Source organism: Micropterus salmoides, unplaced genomic scaffold (genome assembly GCF_014851395.1).
Source record: "Micropterus salmoides isolate LMB-PRFRI ecotype aquatic unplaced genomic scaffold, ASM1485139v1 Ms_hic_scaffold_4, whole genome shotgun sequence".
In the NCBI taxonomy this organism is placed as follows: Eukaryota; Metazoa; Chordata; class Actinopteri; order Centrarchiformes; family Centrarchidae; genus Micropterus; species Micropterus salmoides.
In genome coordinates this window covers 40,488,026-40,494,034 of record NW_024043372.1, presented here as the reverse complement: position 1 = coordinate 40,494,034, position 6,009 = coordinate 40,488,026, and the positions used below count along the sequence as shown (strand labels likewise).

General features: G+C 38.2%; 1 long non-coding RNA gene across 1 annotated transcript; it reads left to right on the top strand.

Moving 5' to 3' along the window:
• The first annotated feature begins 1,239 nt into the window (after positions 1 to 1,239).
• Positions 1,240 to 2,151, top strand: LOC119886907. Its single transcript, XR_005441566.1, has 2 exons — positions 1,240 to 1,671; positions 1,793 to 2,151. It is a non-coding gene; the product is annotated as an uncharacterized LOC119886907 (long non-coding RNA).
• Positions 2,152 to 6,009: the final 3,858 nt, after the last annotated feature.

Below are 6,009 nucleotides of genomic sequence, written 5' to 3'. Positions count from 1 at the left end.
ACACCCATTTCAAATGTTATCGACTGAATGTATCACATCCTGATAATGAAACGAGTCATTTCGCTCGGGTTGTGACGGTCAAATATATTGATGCACCGTGTTACAGCCGCCATTTTGGCTGCTAGTAAAAGTTACTTCAAAACACGGGCACTTCATGTCAGCTAGGAGGCATTGCGAGGCTACCCAGCTGACCAATCATTGAGCTTACGGTCCGCGACGCCTCGACTTGTAGTTACATTTTTTAGGAGGTGCACATCAGGCTAAGCCGTAAGTGACAGCGTAGGGTAGGGAGCTGCGCAGAGGCTACGCCATCGATTTGACGCAGAAGTATAAATTGCACTTAAATCCCTAGGAGGAGTTCGCTAAAGTACGGCGCGTGTAAATCATCCAAAGATGACCGTAAAATTCAAAATGCCCGACTTCCTGTTGGGTTTAGGGCATCAAGAGGCTTTTTGGTACGTCTGGATATGATACATGTGCTACAGAAATGTCATACATGTAGGTAAAACGTGCCTGTTGCCAGCAGGTGGTGCTATGACTATGGGTCAATGTTGTCTTGAACATGTGTTCGGGGTGGGACTCTTGTTAAACGTGTAAAATTTGGTACAAATCTGAGCTTGTACAGTCAAGTTACAACAACTTCCTGTGTCATGGCGAAGCGTGGGGCTTTGCTGCCATGCCACCGCCACGCCGTTAACCGAAAACTCACAAGTTTTACATCATGGCTTTATCAATGTGTTAAGGGTTTTCTGGGACAGTTTTGTAGTTGATACGTCCAATCTGCTTGGAGTAATACATTACAGCGTAAAATGTGTCATTTCCTGTTGCCAATAGGTGGCGCTATGACTTCAAGTGAATATTGGCATATGGATGTGTTCAGAGCAGGACTATTGTTATACTTGTGTGATGTGATTAGGTGTACTGAAGTTATAACAACTTCCTGTTTCATGGCGAATCACCAATTTTCGATGACACGCCACGGGCAAACTGGTCGACTTGTAATAACCGTTTGAATAATTTTTAATCGTCAGTGGATTTAGACTGGACATCAAAAATTTGAAGTTGATCAGACTAATTCTCTAGGATGAGTTCATTAAAGTACAAAGTGTGTAAATCGCCAAAAATGAACATTATATCAAAAATGTCCAACTTCCTGTTGGGTGTCGGGCATCGCTCCAAGAGGCTTTTTAGTACGTCTTGATATGATACACATTGATATGATACGATATGTGCCACACAAATTTCGTAGACGTAGGTGAAACTTTTGCCAGGGCTGCTCTATAGGGGGCGCTAGCAAGCCATTTTGCCACACCCATGTGCGAAACCCATAAAATATATTTTCCACTAAGATTGCCAGTTTGATTTGGGAACAGCATGATCTAAATAATACAGCTACATAATAACCGCCATATGCAGTTACTGAAGTATATGCCACAGTGAAATAAGTCCACTGAAAGAAGATGCTTATGTTAGTCATCTCAGAAATTCTGTACTGATTCTGTATCTGATGTTGTAAATGCTCACATCAGATCGTGATCAATCACTGAAAAAGACTCCATTATGCAAAGAGAGGATTTCCCATGACACTGTTTTGTTTTCCTCTGTAGGTCCTTCTTCCCCGTAGCCTTGGGAGTTGTGCTGTCAGTTGTGAATGTCCCTTTCCTAAATGCAGTATGTTTTGTTTTTGGCTCATTAGATTAACACTTTTAAAGATGACATTTGAAATACCTCATTGACGCCACTAAATGGTCAGGTTGTTTCCTTTATTGAAATCTTTTGTTTTTCTTGTTAGTTTCTCTCCAGCAGCTCTTCCATGGTGTGAGCAGAAAAACATGTTGCAGCAGTTAAGGAATGCTGGTTGCCCTTTGACTGACTGTGATCCCCTCTGTGTGGGCAGAGGGGAAGATCTCGGGGATAACGGCTCCATAACTCAACTATTGTTGTTTGCATTTATTTTTTTTTACAATGTACTGTATTTACGACCATATAAGGTTACAATAAATAACCAAGCAGTCAAATGCTACTTAAAAACTATTCTAACTTAAAACCTTTGTTTTCCAGTTTTCCATCTAATTTTGCTATAATTTACTGTTTTAATTAAACCTCTTAATATTTTGTTATGGTGTTAAATAAAAAAGTCTCTACATTGTTTGACAGTTTCACATACTGTATAATATTCCATGTGGGTGCGTTTATGGGACCATCAATCCACCTGTTACAAAAAAGTAATATTTAATGATAAGCTGCATGTGCACTAGTTTAGCTAAATAAGTAATGTTATTTCATTCTGTAACAATTTACACCAAAACAGCAAGGGGAAAGTACATTACGCAAAATATAAGGTAACAGGCAGATCCCTGCTGAGGTTATTACAGTCAGCGGCCTGCTTACTTTAGTAAAACAAAACCTAAATAAATCAGATAAACACTCAAATTGCAACTGTATACACGATAAAAATTGCATTAACGAAATAAGTCCATATGATGGGTTTAACATGGATGGAGGCTCGGCTGCACTCCGACACATCAAACAAACATTGCAAACATTGTTATAGTTTCCCACACACATTTAACCTTCAAAACCACAATGTCCCAGCAGATCAAATGTTCATTCAAATAGCTGAAATTGTCCGGATTCAAATAGATGTCCTCCTCAGTAAGAAGAAACCAAAAAGAAACCAGGTGAAGCGTGGCGAGATGCTGCAGACAATAATATTCCACAGTTCTCTCTGATATAACAGTTCCTTTTTTACATGTGAAGGAATAAACATTACACACAAGGCATGTTCACCATCACATTAAAAGCTGTTCATGAAGATAGGTGACTATTACAATTCTTGTAATAGTAATATTATAGGTGATATTTTTAACAGTAATATTCATGGTGTTAACAAAGTTCCTTTACACAAAAGCAGGTCCACAATAAACAACAGCTCAAGGTTTGAAGTGACACAGCAAGACACGTTTGTTTGTGTAACACATTTATACACAAGCCTTAGAATCTATGTCCTATATATACCAAATAGAAAATAACAACAATTCAAATACAAAAGGATAGAAAAAATAAATGATAATACACAGAAAAAAATTATAGGAATACAAATGCATCGTATGTACAGAGGGCGAGGAAATATTCTATTAGAGCATACATTTTCAGATGACACTCACAATTAGTAAAACAATTAGTAACATCTAGTGGTAATTGTGGGAAAATACAGGCTCAGTAACTCAAGGCTTCCACCGCAAACCTGTTTTTCTAATCATGCGTTTGGTCGTGTATCTGTATGCAGCTAATTTCCATCCTACTGGACCATCAGACTCACATTTATGACTGAATGCTTAGACCTCTGGGAAATACAGTGATTCTCAATTTTTGAAAAACCTGTTGTATTGATTGTTTTATACATTATTGTTATTTTGGGAGGCTTTGACAAACTACCTACTTTGTTGATTAGGTATTAGGAAATACTGAGGAATGCACATGCAGAAGTCATTTCAACTGCTTTAACCAGTTAATCATAAACATGTTATTCAAGCCGGAGAAGTCCAAAAAGTCAAGACCACCATTTTTTTTTTACCTGTATAATCCTGTTACTGTGAGTAGCGCCACTAATGGGATTTTGTCAAATTCTAAAGGCAGAGAACTGACAGTGAGTGAAAGCCTATCTTTGTTATACTAACCTACACATATACATGGTTGCACACTACAAGAAACATCTGCAACTACACATACCTGTGACCCACAGGTAACCTAGCTCCAGTTGTGCTCTACACCATTGTGAGTGCAGGAAGAGGGTTTCCAACATTTTGGCATCCCAGAACTCCCTGTTTTGATTTTAGCAGTCTAAGCCACCAATCTGAACTGGTAGTCACACCCGCACCTCCATCACCTCTCTACACGCTTGCTGATTTCTGTATGTGTGTTTGCTTAGAATAGATAATAGCATTTTAATTTAATTGGCCCCTGATTCCCGGGTGGTGCCCCATATTTATTAATGTTGATTAATAATTTTATTATATTAATAATGTATTAATATTTCTAGAATATCTTTGCTGATAACCAAACCTGCCCCTACAAGATCCCAACAACAGAGACTGGATAGGCTTGCCATATAACCCTTTCTAGACAGAATCTTTGAGCAGTGCACGGCAAAACTATGTCCCAAATCCAAATCTTTAAAGAGAATAAAAAATGAAGGGTGCTCAAATGTGACAAAGAACTATTTTCAGTGCTCATTTCAGAATAATCAATTAAAAGATCAAACCAAATCTTATGTTGTTTAAAATATTACTCATAAATCCAGGTGGATTTATCAGTAATTTAAGTCTAGAACACTTCAAATCTCATGGCAAATATAACAGCATGTTCTAATCATCATTGAGTAAACTGATGTGCCTCCAGTTGTCGATTATAAGCTAATCTTTTTTTGTTTGTTTTAGGTATTAGACAATTTACACCCTGTGTCATGAAGAGATGCTCACAAGTCTCTGAGCTAGAGTCCAAGTCAAGTCTGAAGTCTCTCGTGGTTATAATGAATGTTGCATCACCTGCTGCGTTCAATCCAGGCTGCTTATAACACTGCATAGCTATAACAAATCCTGTAACTGTAACCTGTTTTTCACTTACAGAGCACAACCATGTAATGTGCAATGCAAATACTGACAGCTTATTAACTAACTTACTCTCAAACCCACTTTAACTAAATAAAACTGTAACGTTACATGATCAACAATAAACCTGTAACATGTTTTTCACAGAGCACAACCATGTAGCCTAATGTACAGTGCGTCTACAACTAGTCACAGTTTATAAACTATTGGCAGTCAACACAGAATCTCAAACCAGTGTTAACGTTATAACTAAATAAAACTGTAACGTTATAGGATCAACAATAAACCTGTCACCTGTTTGCAGTCAACATTTATAATAAACGTGATGGCAGCCAGCGGATCGTAAATGATTGTGTTAACCGACTATCACAAGTTTGGCAAGCAAACAAAGGCTAATTCAGCTTTTCATAAAGAACAACAGTTGGAGTTAACCTCTTGTAGGTCGTTGCTAAAGCATTAAATGTGTTACATAGGCAGGTTATAACGCAGGGAGGGGAATAACAGCAAGTTCATAAGACGTTTCCTAAAAATAAACATTGTTCACGAGTCCCCCACCTCGAGTCCAAGTCAAGTGTGAAGTCTTTTGAGGACAAGTCTGAAGTCAAGTCTGAAGTCACTGTGTGTGTGACTTAAGTGCAACTCGAGTCTCAAACTGGAGTCCCCATCTCTGGAGTCATGCCAGCCTGTTCTCATTCCCAGAGTGTCAAATAGCCACCTACGGAATCTGGTACCAAGGCACATGCCTTAAGTGCCATTGTTCAAAAGTACTACTATAAAAAACAGAAAGGTAAGAGTAAGGAGGTTGTTGGGGTGGATGGGTGGGTCAGAAACCGGACTTTGACCCAGGAGACCCGTGTGAAACAAAAAGTCAACATTAATTTATTTTAGTTATGTTACATAACTTATGTAATTTAAGTCACGTAATAGTCACAAACGATGATCTTTTCCAAAACCTAACCAAGTAGTTTTGGCCAACCATAACCAAACTGCAACGTTTCACAATTTTAACCACTAGTTTTATTTTCAAAAGTTTAACCACACATTGCATATTTATTGTTGCTAACTTGACCACAGAGCCCTACAGGTACAAAAACGATGCTAAAGGGGTACCCAGGGTGTTAACAAGTGACACCAAGGGGTCTTGATAAAGCTTCTATATGTGACACCCTGGGATTAAAATGGGTTGCTCATGCTGGTAGGAGGTGTAGATTGTGCAATGCTCTGTGGAAATACTTCAAAAGGGAATGGTGCAAGCATCTTAGAAAAAAAGCTTTGTTTTGATCATTTATGGCATCTACACCCAGATAGCAAACATTATTGAAACAATGTTAAAATCATAGCTAACTAAAAATCAATGTGACTTCAATGTTATTTCAACCAATATTACTATTGTAACAAC